An 18,193-nucleotide genomic window follows, 5' to 3' on the forward strand; every position below is an offset into this window, starting at 1 on the left:
TCAATTTATTAGTTTGCCATGCCTCAGTTTCTAACAGCCCTTTGCACCAGCAGTAATTTCTCACGTTAGATATAAAATGTAACATGTTTAAAGACAATCGCATACATGAAAATGTAATGCTCCCCATGTCTTGTAAGTTATTTTAGTCAGTTGAGGGGGCATTTTCATGTTTTAAAGAATATATTCAGGGACGTTGGAGTGCAGTACACCTAGCAGAAGACAAAAGAGGGATTAAAAAAACAAACTGTTCTTATGGCAGTGAACAAATACTTAAGCAAGATTTGGGCTGTAGCCATCTCCAAACTCTTCTAACATCCAATTGCTCCTATCTTGCCTTTCCTTAATAGATTTTATCCAGCATTACTTTCTCCCCTCTCCCCATTTTGTGAGGGGTCTATTCGTAAATATGTTCCCATGAAGAGGTCTTTCCTCTTGTTCCCACAGAGTTTATGCATGGTGACACCATATGAGATGGCCAGATGTGTTTGTGGTTTCTATCATTCTCTCCCCAATGCTGCTTCAGTTGGTGAAACTGGACATGTGGAGGATAAACAATCCATTGTGAAGGAAAAAGCAATGCAACAACATTGGTTCTTTTATTAGATAGTTAACTAGGGCATTCTAATCCGTTATTTGTGGACATTGTTGAAATATGTCTAATTCTTAAGATGTATATTAGTGCATCATGAAACTGCATCCTTCCCCTCAATTAGGCAGAACCCAAGCTGACTGAAAGCAAGCTCAAATGAGTCCACGATAGAAAGAGAATAATTCACTATTCTGTCTTCCATAATCCAGTTATTTCACTCTACCACTGGCTCGGTTTGCCAGGTGTTTTATTTTTTAGGAGTGGGAGAAATTATTTTGTCCCTATAAAAATGGGGGACAGAAAACAGAAGCCCCAACACTGATAATACACATTTCTAAAGTAATCCAAATGGTGGAAACTGTTACCTTTAACACGTAGGGTCACAAGAGTGAAATATAAAGGAAAATCTACATTAAACTTCCAGAAGGAAATCCTCAGGAGTCACTCAATATTTCCTCGTTATATTCCAACTACTAAGACTTTTGCAGAAGTTTAACATAAATTTGTTGAGGTGCCTCCTGTTCAGTGAATGAAATGGGGAAGGGGAGAGAAATCTACCTCTCTTTTAACTACCAGTCTAATGATAGCCCTTGTGAAACAAACTAGCATCTGCATTCCTTTCAACTACCATCTTCCTCCTGAAATTAAACAATTCACTGTTCTGGATAAACCCCCTTTGCATTTCAACCTTGATTAACCCCACACAGCCCAAATTTAAAATCTTAGATGGGAAATGTTGCTGTGGAAACAGAGCTAGAAATATTAACAGCACATTTGGCTGATAGATTGATATGCTTATACAAAAAGCCAGATGTGAACATTTCTACTGATGTTGAGCACTGTATAAAGACGACTGTTGGAGGGCTGTATATTACCCAACCCTCTTGTGAGGGCATCACCTGCTGTAATCATTTTCCTGGCTGAAAAGAAATTCTGAGATAGGACATGAAATTTTGAGGTAGTTTCCAACTCAGAATTTCCCAACACATGAATTTTGACCATCAGTTCCTACCAATACATTTCAATGATACCGCTACACATGCATATTCTTGTATTCAAGCCAGAATATTACAGTAAAAGAAGCAGTGCTCAGAATCAGAGTTGGTTAATGTACATCAAACCTCCAAACACTTAGCACACATGATCACTACAGACAAACGTATCCCTGACCAGTATATCATGGAATACAAGTCTGTTGGAATTGCATTTCTGAAGGGATTCAAACAGAATAAGAAACTCAGTATTTTTGGCTGAAGTTATGCAAATAAGTTCTCAAATACATGCAAAGGTATATATAAATACAAGACTGATTCATTATAAGCCTAATCAAGCAAATGGAAATGTAAAGTTTTAAGAATTTAGGAAACGCAATATACATACTTAGTATTCCTTCCTATGGTTTTAGTTATGCAGGACATTACAGTTAAAGATCAATGAGATTAAGACCACACAAAAGAACCACTGACCATTAAGTTTTTACAGTAAACGGCTCTTAAATGCAGCCTAAGATGGTGATGAACACAACACCCTAGAATTCAGTTGCTCTGACAGATTTCGGTCAGTTTTTGAAGGCGAGACTAGCTATCAGAAGACACACACCGAAGTACGCTTAGAACAAAAAAAGCATTCCTACATGGATAAAATAGGCGCTCTCCATTGTTCAAGCGGAGGTGTGGCCCGCTGTTTGTAGATTAGCCACCTGGGTTACTCAAGTTTTATTGTTCTAATGTTCAAATACAAGCTTGGCTTAAAGCCATTTTTAAAACCGAGTGAATCAATCAAACCCGAACTATTAAAGCGTTACAGCAAAGACCCCTGATTTCAGGCAACTCATTTCCAGCTTCATCCGAGTACACGCACACGCCAAACAAGATCAAGGGTAGGAGTTTCTGGGACGAGGTCCCCACCCATTCCCGCAGCGGACGGCCCAGCACGTTCACGCCAAGGCTGGCCAGGGAGCGCCCAGCTCCGGACAGCAAATGAGAGACGGCCGGCGGGAATGAATGAGCCTTCCCGGCAGGGGCAGCCCCAGCGTCGGACACTGCCGCAGCGGGACCGGCCGGGAAGCCACCCCGGGAGGGGCAGGGCGCCGGGAGGCTTTTAACCTTCAGGGGACGGGGATTTCAGGTCGCGCCCCGCGGGAGGCACCGACCCACCCAGCCCCATTGACACAAGCGGGCTGGGACCGGGAGGAACCGCCTAAGGCGCCGCAGCCAGAGTCTCCGGGGAGGGGCCGTGCGGGGTGAAGCCCCGGAGCGAGTCACCCGGGGCCACCGAGCCCTCTCCGGTGTGTGCGGGGTGGGGGGCGACCACCGGCCCCTCCGCCTGGACTCACCTGCCCGGCTGTGGCGGCGGCTCTGCTGAGCGAGTCTCGCGCCCACCCCCGACTCCTCCTCCGGCCGCCGCGCTCAGAAACGGCTTCGCGCTGGGCTGAGGGGGGCGGGGAAGCGTCCGCCCAGCTGCGGAGAGACTCTGGCTCCGCGCAGGGGCTGCAACCAGCACCCGCCACACAGGGCTGCTTCCGGGGACCGGCCGGGCCCGGGTGGAACCTGCTTCCGGGTAGGGGTGGAGCCACGCAGGCAGGGACTTCCGGGGGAAGCAGAGCAACAGTACTTCGTACTATAAGGGAAGCTGTGAGGCCGCGGCCTCTCTAATAGGCTGGGACGGAGGGGCGGGACTATGGGAGGGGCGGGGCTTGCGTGGGGACTCGGAACGAAAGGGGAGGAGCTAATTCTGCGTGGCGGGGGCGGGGTTTGGGAGGAGCTGGGAAGAAGGGAGCGTACCCAAGGTGAGGGGAACTAGGGGCGGGGCTGTGGAGGGGCGGGGCTGGTGCTCACACGCTGGCCCCGTATGCTGAGCTGTGGGCTGAGAGAGAAGCATGGGAGGAAATCCCAAATCTCCCTTCCTCTTCCCCCCCCGCAAAAAATGTTTCCAGCCTTTTAATAAATTTTAATAAATTCTTGCAAAGAAAACTGTCCCAGTTAAGTGCTGCCTTCCTGGATCTGCAGACAGCCTGCCGAACTAGCTCGCCACAATTTGTGGGCTGCCCCCATTCAGCTCAATGTAGCGTTAACTCTGGAATATAATGGTGTCCTGTTGTAATGTTACTGTTATTAATTCATTCTCCCCTGATCTGTTCAACAGCATATACAAACTACGGTGGGGGAGCATCAGCAAAGCTCCACGCTTCCTGCCCACCCCAGTCTAACTTCCAACTTCTGAATCTTTTAAATTGCACAAAAGGGTTTTCTGCCCAAACTCTCCACGATGTGGTGGGAGTGCACCCTACTGCTAAGTATAATTTGAGCCCCAAATTTCATGATTTTGTGTGTGTTTTTAAGTTATTTTTATCTCAATTTTATTAAAATTGTCAGGTTTCAGACTATATCACAAATTAATTAGAGACAAATAATATAACATCTGTGAAGTAATAATTGGCATGTATTATATAATAGTACAGGTATTAACGCCTGATCAACACACAGGACTTTTAAAGTGATTGTGCAGTTATTAGAAAATAGCCCTAAGCAAAAGAAAATAGAAGGCAATAATAAAAGGTGGGAGGAAGAAGGAAATCCCCCGGTATGCAGACAGGGGACTTCTTACTGGGCACACTCAGTGTTATCTTTAATTGTTGATTGGAACTTGGCTTAAGAAGCAGTTAAAAAAAATCCAAGTTAGGTTGATAGATGAGAAGAGATAGTAAGAATGCAAAAAGTACAATATGGAGGGAAAAAAGAAAACTGGGAAAAGCATACATTCCAAGCTCCCAATCCAATCATCAAAGTATTTCCTGCACGTACTCAGGAAGTCTGCACAGATGTTAATTAGCAGCAACACAGTTTTAGATTAGAACATAACAGCCTGATTTTCGGTCTGCCCTTAACCGAGCCTCCCTTTTACACATGGCAATAACTTGGACAATTGCATACAAAACAAGAACAACAGGGATCTAGCATCAGTTTATCACAGAAAGAGAGGCAGTGTCTCTTTGAGGCTGGACCCAGGCCATTTAGGGATTTTTAGAGGCCAAAACCAGCTTAGTGGGTTTGTTTCTGAGTTTTGCAAAATGAGATTTCATATCAGAGTTGTATTGTATTTCTTAATGAAAAACTTGTAAATACTAGATATAGCATGAGACATCAGCCATCTTGATCAGATGTAGTAGGGTGCATGATATCAGCAATCTTCTGGTTCCATTAGTGGATCACTTTCTTAACTGCAAGCATGTAAACTTGCTTTATGTGTACATACTTCCATATCTAAGAAGCTGGAGGTTACATTATCTGTGAATACTAGTAACTAACTCTCTTGATTTCTTTGTGTATTACACATTCAAAGTTAAATTAGATTTCTCTTAGAGCGAGTACTAGTGGATTTTTTTTAAGATACCCACCTGACTCTGATGATCAGCCAGAAATCCTACTATGGTCAGAACAGGCTTTTCAGGCTAGAGAGTTAATCAAGACTACCATGGTCTATCTATAATCTTCTGTTTAGAACAGAGGTGGGCAAACTATGGCCTGTGGGCCACATCCAGCCTGCAGGACCATCCTGCACGGCCCCTGAGCTCCTGGCCCGGGAGGCTGTTCCCACCCCCGCCCACCGCAGCCATGCCGCCACGCGGCTCAATGCTCTGGGCAACAGGGCTGCAGAGCCCAGCCTGACCCGGTGCTCTGTGCTGCGCGGCGCAGCTGCCTGTCCTGGTGCAGGTGTGCTGCCAGCCATGGGTGCTCCAGGCAGCGCGGTAAGAGGGCAGGGAGTGTGTGTGGGGGGGTTGGATAGAGGGCAGGGGAGTTTGGGGGGTAGTCAGGGGCGTGGATAGGGGTCAGGGCTGTCAGAGGGCAGGGAACAGGGGTTGAATGGGGGCAGGGGTCCCAGAGGGGTACTCAGGAAGGAGAGGAGGGGTTGGATAGGGCAGTGGGGGGGGGGTCAGGGGACAGGGAGCAGGGGGTGGGGGGGCAGTCAGGAAGGAGAGGGGGCGTTGAATGGGGTGGTGGTGGGCACTTAGGGGCAGGGGGCAGTTAGGGGTGAGGGGTCCAGGGGTGGTCAGGGAGAAGGGGTGGTTGGATGGGGCGGCGGGGAGCAGTTGGGGCGGGGGGTCTGGGGGTGGTCAGGGGAACGAGAGTGTGGGGGGGCAGGGGTCCCCGGGGGGGTCATAAGGGAACGGGGGGGTTGGATGGGGAAGGAGTCCTGGGGGGGGCCGTCAGGGGGCAAGAAGAGGGGTGCTTGGATAGGGGACAGGGCCAGGCCATGCCTGACTGTCTGGGGAGGCACAGCCTCTCCATACAATTTCAGAAACCCAATGCGGCCCTCAGGCCAAAAAGCTTGCCCACCCCTGGTTTAGAAGGTAAGGGTCATATCTGAGAAGACCACGGTTTTAAACCAAAACCTGTGAAATCTTTCATTAGATTGTCATAAGATGTTGAGAACAGAAGTGTGTTTGGAGTGGGTTTTGATATCTGGTGGGGGCGGGGTGTATGTGTGTTAGTGACTGGGAGGAACAGTTTGGGGCACGTGTCATTAATTTTAAAAAGATTATTATTTTTAGTGAGGGTAAAAAAGACCAGAGCTTTCCTCAAGGGGACAGAGAAGCAGGGGAAAGATATTCAAAAGACTGAATTTAGCTACAGTGAGAAGGTGAGAAGGAAGGGGTAGTCAGAAGTTGAGATGGTTCTATATTTTGTGGTCACTCAGTGCCCAATCAGAGCAGAATGATTTACAGTAGCCAAGCAAAACACAGAGATAATAGGAGGAGACCACATTTCAGTGTTATAACAATATCTCAGGGGAGCTCCTTGTTAACTCCTTCATAACCATATCTTGTACTAATAAACCCTTGATTTAAACATAAATTTGTTTCAAAATTAAGAACAGCACAATTTAGTCCCATTATGTAAACACTAAACCCTGTTATATTTTCGAAAGTGAGTCCCTGTCTCTATGTTTGGCTTATCAAACTGTAACACTTCAGTAGTCTAGTCGTTCAGGACATCACTGGTAATTAGAGCTGGCTGAAAATTTTTGAACACTGTTTCAACAATGGATGCAGAGGATGGTGATGCGGGGGGGGGGGAGAGATTTGTGCAAAAATAATGAGGCGGGATGTGCAAAAAAATTTTTAAAAAATATTTTGACCAGCTGTAGAGCTGGTTGAACATTTTATAATATTTAACACTGATCTCTGTTCTCACTTTTCTCCACAATGTCAAATCCTAGGCATTTAGCCAGTGTTTGGTCAATCTTTCCCTGGGATGTAGCTTCTTTGGCATCCCTGTTTATTATGAGCTAATTTTTGCATCTCCCATAGAGCTTTAGAAAATGTGTGGTACGATATCACAACATGGGAACAGTCCAATGAAGTCATTCTAATAAAATGCTCAATCCTATGAGCATGTTCATCCACACAAACTGACCTATTTTTAACCCTGCAAAACTAAATCAGAGAAATCTGATAACCTGGGGCTAAATATCACCAAATCTATGGAAAGCAGAGGAAAACAGATGCAAAACATTCTGCATGTTTCACCCTGGGGAGAAATTCATACATTATCTGCTTCTTAGGAGTGGGAATAGTAGCAGCATGGAAGGAATAGGAGTATGACCTTGTATATGGACACAGCCGAGGGATAGCAGGGGATCCCAAGGCTGCAGATCTTGGAGCATCTGTATAGAATGTGTCCTCTTTGATAATGCCAGCCACCCACCTCAGCAGGTGGGAAACTTGATGGCACTGGCTTCATTTGGGACAGCCCCAGCTGAACAAGGAAGAAGAACACCAGGTGAGGGAATGCAGGGTGTCCCTTCCCTTCAGAGTCTCTAGCCACTCATTCACTAGCTTAGGGAGCTGATTGGTCCCTTGCCCTCCTTTTTCATTAATTTAAACCCTAGCAGAGGCCATCTAAAGTCTCTTCTGGCTCTGTTTCAGCAGCTCTATCCTTCTTGCCCTGAACTGATAGCCTCAGAGCTGTGTTCTACAGATACTGTGAGTGACCGATCACCTGTTTTGGGGTGAGAGACAACTTTTTTCATCCCAGGGGGTCAAACTGGCAAAGGCCTAAAGAAGTTTTTCATTTTCCTCACCAGATCCTGGAGGTGCAGTTTAAATTAAATAGGAATAGGATTTAATAACTAATGATAGTAGTCGGTAAGGATGTTAGTTCATTGCAGCTTGTGGCCAGTTTCTAGTGTGATTAAAAGGCTAAAAGGAATGGTTCCCAGAAGTAAAAGACCTGGGATTTCACTGATGGGCCTCAGAGGGTAGGGGAAGATCTTGTGGTCTTTGTGGGCTGAGGTCCCCACTTTAGTATGCTATGTCCCCCTTGAGTGGCACGTAGGACTCAGAATAGTGAGCTGAGTCCTAGTGGTAGGCTGAGGAGAATCTGCCCTGAGTTATATGGTAGGAGCCCTGTAACCCCTGAACTAGAACCACTTAACATGCCTGGGAGATAAGAGTATGGTAACAGGGTGGGTAGCGCCTCTCCTCTGTGTTAAGTTTAATAACGTTGCAGTGCGCCACTTAAAATGCATCCCTGTGTTTGTCCTCTTTGTCATTGTGTCTCTATCAAAATAGCCATGGTCTTCTCACATGGAACTGTGACTGAGTCAGCGCTGTGCTGTTGTTGGTTCTCTGTTCTGCAACTTTGCACTACCCTCCTGTAATGAGGCTGGGAGAAGCTGTGAATCAGATGTTAATGCTGCCTAGAGTGACTGCCCCCTAGCTTCACGATCTCCTTCCAGTCAGCCATGCACCCTGAAATCCCATGGAGCTCCAAATATCCATTGTGGTAGTGAAAGGGCTGCTAATAGTAATGCCGGGCTGAGAGTCAGCATGGTATACTGCAACTGTTCTCAGTCTTTTGTGTTTCCTTATCCCTCTTAACGGGTAATCATCCTCATTCACTTCCCACTGTACAGAAGGAAGGGACCTCTCCCACTGAAGTCAATGGAAATCCCATTTAAATCAGTGGAAGTCTTTTAATTGATTGTAGTGAGAATTGGATCACGTCTTAAAAAGCAACTATTTTCCCATTAAATAAACATCTATGATTTTATTGACTCTTTTGCCTGTTAGATAATAGTCATAGTTCTGCCAGCTGTCAATCATTTGAGATGACATATGTCATTTTTGTCCTGCAGCCCAAACGAAAAAGTTTTATATTTCATGGTAACAAAACCTATTTCACAATATCTTTTTCCCCTTTCTGATTTAAAACTGAATATTTTTGAAAAGTGGGAAATGTGAGCATAGCTAACTTGCCATCTGGTCACACATTAGCAGTGATTGTACTTCTGTGGTTCATTAAACATTCGGATGCATGCAAAACACAAGATAAGAGTTTACTGCAGTTCTTAAACACAGACAGAATCTTAAAGGAAAACATGGAGCTTCCATATTTCCCATTGAATTCAGCATCCAGTTCTAACACTACAACTCCACTTTAATCTAGATTTATATATCAATTAATCTTCTGTATGCTTTTACAAAACAAACTTCTTTACTTATGTAACAAATATATTTTTTCACTATTTATGTTTGTTTAATTTTTGCATTTCACTCAGTTTATAAAATGAAAATAGATTAGTCAATTTTATGTTTGCTTAGAGTCATTTAATAATCAATTTCACTTTCAGGTTCTCATGCAAACATGGGGTTGCAAAGGCTTCAGTGGAACACTTACTGGGTTGTTTGTTTCTTAAATTGTTCCACTGGGATTTTTTTGAAAAAATGTCATGGGAATATTTCTCTTGGTGTTAGGTTTTGTAAGAAGTTATTTCTATAAACCCAAGGTCCTGATTCTCCCCTACCTTGCATCTGTGTAATTATTTACACCTGTGATAGGGGAGTGTAAAAAATAAGCTTTCTAACCTAAGATCAACAGAAATATTTCTGTGAAAGTCTATTCAATTCTCTGGACCAGTTTAAAACACAAGGTGCAAGGCAGTGAGAATCAGGTCCTGCCTGTCTTTACAGCTGTGAACTAGGATTTCTAGGCATGTGGCAATTGTCTGTTTTTGTCTACCAGCACATGTACTAGCACATATGTGTGTATACAAAACATGCATGGAAATGTTTAGTGTGTAACTAACCACAGATTTATACAATTTTATATTTGTCAGGTCTGATGTTGCATAATAATTTAAATATTAAGAATGCTACACTGAGAACTTCAGTTGTTTTAAATAATTTGATGCTATGCAGTATAAAGATCATGCCATAATGCCTGTGATAAACCCTGCTGTGCTATTCCAGTACAGAGTATGAAATTCAAAGCAGCAAAAGCTTTTCTCTTTCAATTTATCTTCGTATTATAATACACAGTATATATACACACACAAAATATATATAATTTAAGACTGTAATTTTAGCCTAGGGTTGTGGTGACATACATGAATGAGCCACTCTCATCGGAAAATGCAGTCTGTGCAGCTTTACCATGCAAAAAATGCCAATTTTTCCTGTAAGATTTCTATAAATCCATGAGGGTTGAATATTGCACTATTTATCTAGGGAGCAAAACAGAAAGAGGATAGAAACTACTGACTGCTTTTGAGAGCAACCTCCTATTCCAGCAGAAAATGTATATGCTGGGGATCTTCTGTGTCTGTGGGTGGGCAGGCATTTCCATTGGAAGATATTGTTGAACTATAATCACTATGGGGGTGGTAGTATTTCCTAGGCATGAATTGCTTTTCCTCTTTTAAGACTGGTGCACAATTATATTAAGTTTAACGTGCCTTTTATATTTAAAGTAATAAGTGTGTAGGAGGGGGTTTGCTTGCAGATTAATTGACACCTTACGAAACAGTATTGAAGGAAATAAACCACTAATCTCAAGGACTGTGTGTTCTGGAGCAGTCTTACCCAATGAAAAATGTAAATGGCTAGAAAGTTTCAACTTCCTCTGTCCAATATTATGCACGAATAATAATAAATCAAAATATGTATTGTCTAGCTATGAACATTTTAATATTTCTAAACAGTGTAACAGTGAGAGAAGCAACATGGCCTAGTGAATTATGCACTACTATGGAACTCAAGTGACCTCATTTCTGTTGTCTGGCTTGGATGTGGGATCTTGACAAGACACTTTGGCCCAGAACCTCAGAGGTCTTTAGGTGGCTAACTCCCACTGAAATCAATAGGAGTTTGATACCTAAATACCTTTGAGGATCTTGGCCTTCGCCTCTCTGGGCTCCTGTTTCCCTTCCCTCCCTTTCTCTGATTTATCTATTTATAGTATATATATTTTATCTTTAGGGCAGGGATGGTCTCTTACACTTTTGCACAGCACCAGGCACAACGGGATCTGGATATCAATCAGTTGGGGTGCTACTGAAATGCAAACAAATAATAAAAATTAGATATGTTCAGGATGCAAAATTCAGGTCCAGATTGTGAACACCCCAAATCTTTGTGGTGGTATTACTGTAATAAATTGCAGGGTAATGAGATAAATTGCATTTATCATCTGCACTCTGCCCAATAATCTCTCTCTGCTGTATAACTTCTAGCATTCCAAAACTTCAGGTATACTTAAAATAAAACCCATTTTTCTTGTCCCGAAATGTTTTCTTCTTTGAATGTATAGAGCTCAGAAGCCTCTGAGATGCAATGTCAAATACTTAGTTCAGGAGTACTGGCAAGTTTAAAGCTAGATATTTCATGAATCATCAGGGCTAGGAGGGGTAGTTTCTTCTCACTAGATGTAATCCTCTACTTTCAATGGGATATAGCACTTGACAGGCTGTGAGAAATCAGAACAGAGAAATTACAACATTATGACTATAAAAGCTATTTGAGAAAATGTTATGAGTTTCTGGAAAGACATTAGGTAATAGTTACTTTGTAAGTTTATAGCACATAGAGATGATGTGATAATGAGGTATGGTATAAAGATTTTACTGGTACTGGTTTGGAGTGACCTACATAGCTCACTCATGGCTCCATCACGCCTCAATAATATGTTCATCCCAAAACTATACCAATAAAACTTTTATATGCATCACATACAGTTTCTCTTTTTCTCTGCATATAGAGAGAAAGAGAGAGAGGATCCTAGTCAAGTTCAACCAGAACATTTCAGTCTGAAGACTCCTTTCCAACCCACTATTGGCCCAACAGTAGCTTAAGTCCACTGGCTTAAAGTAGACCCTCTGTCCTTTCAGCTGTCCCTTTTCTACCATGATAATACCATAAAAATATGGTCAATACAATAAATTCATGTTTCTGCTCTTAAATTTGTATGAATTTTCTTGCTATTTCTTGTTTCTTTCATTTCTATAGCTGTATTTTCTTTTCTCTCTATTCCATTTTTTCCTCTTCTGCATTTTCATGTTTTTGCTCAATCACTAATTATTTTACATCCTTTCCCTTTGTGTTAGCCCATTCTTTTTCACCAGCTATTTCTTTCTTCCTTCATGTCTTCCTCACCTTGTCTCTATTCTAATGTGGCCTAGTGGATAGAGTACTGGATTTAATCTTAGAAAAGCTAGGTTCAGGACCTACCTCTACAGCTAGATGACCTCAAGCAAGTCATTTTCCTGTCCGGTGCCTCTATTTTCCCATCTGTAAAATGGGGATGACACTGACCTCTTTGAAAGCTACAGATGAAAAGCACCGTGTAAGAGCTTGGTATTATTATGCTGTGAGGTCTTGCCACCCTACCTCCTTGCCTCTGTCCCCCAAGTGATCTCTATCCCTCCTACCGATAGCCCTGTCTGAATTTCCATCTCAGTTCTCCCTCGATCTTCCATTTATTTTCTCTCCCAGATGTACCATTTTCAATTTGGACCTAAAACATATCCTTGTAATTTTAATTCTGCTCCGTTCTGCACTACCATGTTAAGCTGAGCCTGATTGCATGCCCATTTCATTCAGCTGGAGCTAATCCATGGACTTCAGTGGGTGTTGGATCAGGCCATTTGTGAGTAGTTCCACTGGTTTCAACTGAATAAGGTACTACTCAACATGAATAAAAGTGGCAGAATCTGGCCCTTAATTATTAAAATTCTGTAGTAAAGATTAGAAGGACTAGAGATGGCAGATGAGCAAGAAAGTAGTTCCTGTACCAGTAATCAGTCATTCCTGTGGCCCCTAAGACCTTGCCAAGAAAACTCCCCCCCCCCTCTGTATATCTATATCTATCTATCCATCTATCTATCTATATCAGGGTCTGTGTTCCCCTTCCACATGGGAGAGGTGATCCAAGCAATGAATATTCGGGGACAGCAATGCTGCCATCATGCACGATAGTTTGACACCTCCCAATTATTCCCAGATTGAAAAATAGGTCTATTAGATAAACTAGTGTAATTTCATTTTTACATTCATGATCATTTGCCACAAAGCTATTTTTGTCCCATGTCTGCCTAGAAAACCTTAGCCTTCCAACAGATGGGATTCTGTGATAATGATAGGTGAGAGAAAAGGAAGCAGCCAAAGCTTAGCAGTGTTACGTGGCTCACACTGTAGACTTTGAGTGCTAAGAGTCTGATTTTATAAGTTATGAAGTGAAATTGAATCAGGCTATATAGTTCTAGTGAAGTGAAATACAGGCATTGAGATTTTGATACTGGGGGGGGGGGAGTCCTTTCTCATGTACAAAATACTTATTACTGTAATTGTAGATAAGAAGTAGTGAGTAAATGAAGGATAAAAAGCTACAGTGTAGTGTTGATGACCTTTAGCCATAACGGTCTAGGCAGTGACCTTCTTCTTGAAAGCTAAGCAGGGTTGAGTTTGGATAGTGCTAACATGGAAGACTGGCCATGCTATGTTAGGAAATGGTGGTGGCTGTTCAGTAGTTTTGGTGGATATTGACGAATGCTCCAGCAAGATGCAGGAGGGCATTATTCTGTCTTTTGGATGAGATTTAAAACTAGGTTCTAACCATTTCTGATTATTATATGTTCCATGACACTTTTTGAAAGAACAGGGTGTTAACCCTTATGTCCTGGCCAAATATCAGCTCAGGCAATCATATTTTGTATACCTAAATATCTTCTGTAGTTTCAAATGTACACAGTGGCTTTTACCCACTGTCCTAAATTATTTGTGTAAAGTACTGTGAGCTGTTATGCAGCTGTTGTATTCCAATCCACCACCATCCAACTGAGGACTTTCATTTAGAAAGCGCTTTTTTCCTCTCTTGGGAAAAGAACTGAGAAAGTATTTGAACAAGTCTGATAAGAAATGTTACCGATTTATTGTTTATGTGTAAGCTTCATATGCAAAGTTTCTATATTGGGCATATTATTAATATAAAAACAATCCACTAATGTTACATTTAAAAAAATCAAAATCTCAGAACCTTTTCCAAATTGCTCTTATTAAAAATATTGTTTAGTGTGAACAAGAGGCCAAATTTTGCCCCTATTGCACTGTCACAAATCTGGAGTAACTTCACTGAAGCCAATAGTTATTTTGGATTCATGATGGTGTATTGATTGAGAATGTGTATTGATCCTTTTGCAGAAAACAAGAACAAGGGGACATTCAATGAAAAGGGAAAACTAATACATTCAAACCTGATAAAAGAAAGTACTTTTTCACTGGATGCACAATTATCCTGTGAACCTCATTGTCCCAAGATATCATCGAGGCCAGGAGCTTAGCAGGATTTGGAAAAGTATAACAAGACAAACCAGAGTAATAACCTTGTCTCTTTCATATACTGGGATCAACATGGCTACAACAACACAGCAACCAGAGTAATAATAGTAATTACTAATTTATAAAAGAGCTCTGGAAGAGATATAAACCCACAAGCGTTGGGGCATAAACCAACCTCTAACTATTCAGATTTAGGAGGATGCTTTCCCTGAGGGGAGGTTATTCCACAACTACTCACTGCAAGGTTTCTTCATCAGAAGCTGCTGGTACCTACCACAGTCACAGACAGGCTGCTAGACTAGATGGGGGCCTGCTGCTCTGAGCTGGTATGGCAATTCCAATCATTTCATGTATCGAGAATAGAGTTTGGCCTGCTGCCTTTAATTTTTTTAACAACACAGTTTAATTATTTCATTTCTGTAATTCTATAACTGGCTTCTTTTTAATTATTTAACATTTCTAACTCTGCTCTTGAGTACGATAACTTGATACGACAGCTCTGTACATGTCTGAACAATACCTTGATGTGAGGTGCTTTCAATCAATATATAAGCTCCCCTTACTCATGTGTAATGATAGCGCACATTATTATTTTTATGTAGCCAAACAGAGAAGCACTGTTCCGAGACAAGCAGCATCCCTACAAAGGGTTGGTGACAAAACATCCATATTCAGGCAGCAAAAAATATAATATCTAAATAAAGTGATGAAAATTCAAGCCCAGTAGAAAAGATTCTTTTATCCTCTTTTACAAAAATGTCTAAAGTGAATTTTAAGCTTATGAACAGTGCTAGATTGAGAGCACTGGAGGTTTAAATCTCTATTCTCAGAGCAGCTGCTACCAGAGAAGGCAAGCAGCACAAACCTTCTCACTATATTTTGGAGGCATTCTCTTCTGTAGGGTGAGAGGGCAATTCATTCTGCATGCTCATTCAAAGCCTGATCAAATCTCATCAAAGTCAATGGAAAAACTCTCTAACTTCAGTGGGCTTTGGATCAGGCCCAGGAGCCTTGGCCTCTCTGATGAAAATTATCACTGAAGTACTCGGTACTGCTAATTGTTGTGGTGTATTATGTGACGTACATCTATGTTCAGTAAAATTAGATTGAGATTTCAACTCATTTCACTCAGGCCATCAAACAGGTCTTGGCTAGTAGGAAGCCCATTTTTCAGTAAGAAATACAAACAAATCTGAGCCAAAGAATAATTCTCTGGAATTGCTGAAAACATATTGGCCTAAATTTTCAAAAAGATGTCCTATTAAAGCTGGCAATTATATTGGAAGTCACTTCAAAAAATTTCAAACTGTAGCTCTTCAGAGTTTAAGACTAAAGTATACCTAATAAGAATACAGAAACATTTGGGTAGCTGGGCATTCACTTAATTACATCTTCAGCATAACTGAGCACCTCATTTTGCCAACTGTGACTTAAGCATGTAACTTCATCCTGCTGCATGCTTAAAATACATTTGTTTGTATTCTGTGGTTCTGGCACCTGTCCTGGTATTTGTGGGATAAGGCCTTGATTTTCAAAGGTTTGTCCCACTTCCCACAAGACTGTTAGGCCCTGATCATAGGCATAGTTTGACTTCTATATTTGGGGGCGGGAGGGCCGTTCCAGTCAGGCCAAAGAAGCTGCACAGGGGAAATTCCAAGCCTGCCTGATGCTTGCAGTTGGGGGGGGGGGGGCAATGCCCCTCTGCCACCCTCAAACTAGGCCCATGGCCTGATCCTGCAAACGCTTACTTCATAACTTTGAGTTATCCTACTGAAGTCAATAGGACTGTTCACATCCTACTCATGCACTTAAGTGTTTGCGGGACCTGTACCTTTATATGTTATGAGTCTGACTTCACAGCATGTGTGGTGATAATGGTGTGAAGGCATTGTTTAAAAAGAACAAAGGTAAATAGTACCATACATCTAAACAATACTATATGATGTAGACAAGACACATTCAGGCAGTACTGCATTCCTTCCAGTGTTGGGCTGCCCTTTCAGAGCAAAGACTCCATAACTCCTCTGTTTAGGGACCAAGTTTAAGGACAGTACTTGAGATTAAGCCTGGTGATGGGGGACCACTGCCCATCCCTTGTGCTCTATATGGGAGTGGTGCAGGTCCTTGAGGCTCACAGAGGAAGTATGAAGAGAAATAGTGGAAGCTGGCCTGGGGAACAGCTGTTGGTCCCCAAATCCAGGGGCAGTTGTACACCATGCAAATGGCATGGAGGGTTACATCCTTTACTCCAGCTCCTAGACTGGAAGGGCAGCTCTGGTGTGGGAGCATAACTGCTTTATTATGAATTCCTCCCCCGTGTGTTTATATATTCTTCCTCCTGGGGCACAAAAGGATGGGAGGCAGTACTTTCCCTGGGGGGAACTGAAATCAGAGGGGTATTTAAATTTACAGGGAGGGGTTGGAAAATGACTAAACTGGCAACACTGGGAAGGAGTGTAGGGAAATGCCTGATGGGGAGCAAGGAGGGGTGTTGCTGGGTGTGTTGCGATCTCTGTTACCTCGGGGGTGGAACAAAATAGGAAGGTTGAGCTTTTGCTTTGTCTCCTCTCCTAAGGCTGGGCTAAGGAACGGGCATTTTGCTGTCGCTGAGCTTCCATTTCCCTGTTCTGAGGGATAGAGGCGGTAGGGGATTTTGCCGTGCGCTCGGCTCTCCCTCGGGAAGGGGCGGGGATAGGGTTTTACTGTGTGTGAGAGAGGCATTTAAAAATCTCCGCCGTTCAACTTGTCGGCCCTACTGGAGAGAGCAGCAGCAGCAGCCCCCGGCTTGGGGCGGGGGAAGTCCCTGCTCAGGCTGAGGGCTGCGCTGGGTGTGGGGGAGACTCACGGGCTCTTCACGTGCCCTCTGCGGCTCCGGCTCATTAGGAAGCATTTCCCGTGAATGGGTCACAGCTGCTGCTGCTGCAAGTATCTGGGGGAGCGAGGACCCAGCCCCGCAAACAGCCTGGAGATGCAGAGGGTGCTGGGGACGCAGCTTCTCCCCGGTCCCCAGGAGAGGAGCGAGCAGGAGTCCCTCCGCTCCTGGCCCCAGCCAGGTTCCTGCGGCAGGGAGGCAGGGTCCCAGGGTGCTGCTGGTAAATGAGCGTGGCCCGGGGGCGTGCTGGCCCTGAGAGGAAAGCACAGTGGGGCTGGGGCTCTGCTCGCCCCTGAGGTTTGCCCAGGCTGGGGGTTTTACGCGGAGCGGAGTAGACCGGGAAGATGTGGTTGCCTTGTTTACCCGCAGACCGCTTCCACATGTTCGGTACTTGGGATCGGAGCTCTTGCTTTCCCCCAGCCTCTCGGAGCTGCTAGTGTGTCACCCTCCAGTCCGTGCCGTTTGTATTCTGAGGGTGCATTGCACACCCGGCCCCAAATCCCTCCCCCGTGGGTAGTGTGCTTGCACTGAATGCAGTGGGGGCAGGCAGCTGTGCGCAACTCGGAAAGCGACGTGTAAACAGTCCCTCTGATGTGAGGGGTGCACACACAACCTCCCTTCTAATCCCCACCTGTGAGCTGGGGGAAGGGAGAGGAATTTCCTCCCCTCTGATACTATTCTAGAAAGCTTGCAATGTGGTTATGAGCTCGAGCAATTAGGGTGATAGGAAGATATTTCCCTTCTCCGGCTGTTGGGGGTGACTTTCTCTCTTGGGTGAGAAGAACATTCTTTTTGTGTTTGGAATGCTCCTCGTTGCTCCCAGTGACATTTATTGTCAGGATAGTTCCTGGATCTTCCTACCTGAGCTCTGTTTCCCACCACTGATCCCCGTCCAGTGCCACAGAGGGGGAACCAGTTTGAATGCTTCCTATACCCATCCCATAATCTTCTGGTGGAGCTAACTAATGCTTAAGTGATCAGAGTGTGGGGTCAGGTATCAGCTGTCAATGGGTGCAGCTGCTGTTGCCCCACTTCCCCCCGCCCCTCTCAGATCCTCCTGTTGTTTGGAAGGCCCTGGTGGCCTGCTCTCCAGAGGGGAGTGATTGACCCCACCATT

At 43.8% G+C, this 18,193-nt stretch overlaps 2 protein-coding genes across 2 annotated transcripts in view; one reads left to right on the plus strand and one right to left on the minus strand.

Annotated features, from left to right (window-relative positions):
* Positions 1–3,156, minus strand: part of RALA (RAS like proto-oncogene A) — a 51,948-nt gene extending 48,792 nt beyond the window's left edge. The window contains exon 1 of the mRNA XM_074945313.1: positions 2,925–3,156. The gene's annotated coding sequence lies outside the window, so the exon portion shown is untranslated. The remainder of the gene's footprint in view (positions 1–2,924) is intronic.
* A 14,017-nt stretch (positions 3,157–17,173) lies between these two features.
* Positions 17,174–18,193, plus strand: part of LOC141982862 (mediator of RNA polymerase II transcription subunit 1-like) — a 33,075-nt gene continuing 32,055 nt past the window's right edge. Inside the window, exon 1 of the mRNA XM_074945314.1 lies at positions 17,174–17,296. The gene's annotated coding sequence lies outside the window, so the exon portion shown is untranslated. The remainder of the gene's footprint in view (positions 17,297–18,193) is intronic.

This window comes from Natator depressus, chromosome 2, assembly GCF_965152275.1.
Source record: "Natator depressus isolate rNatDep1 chromosome 2, rNatDep2.hap1, whole genome shotgun sequence".
Taxonomy (NCBI): domain Eukaryota; kingdom Metazoa; phylum Chordata; order Testudines; family Cheloniidae; genus Natator; species Natator depressus.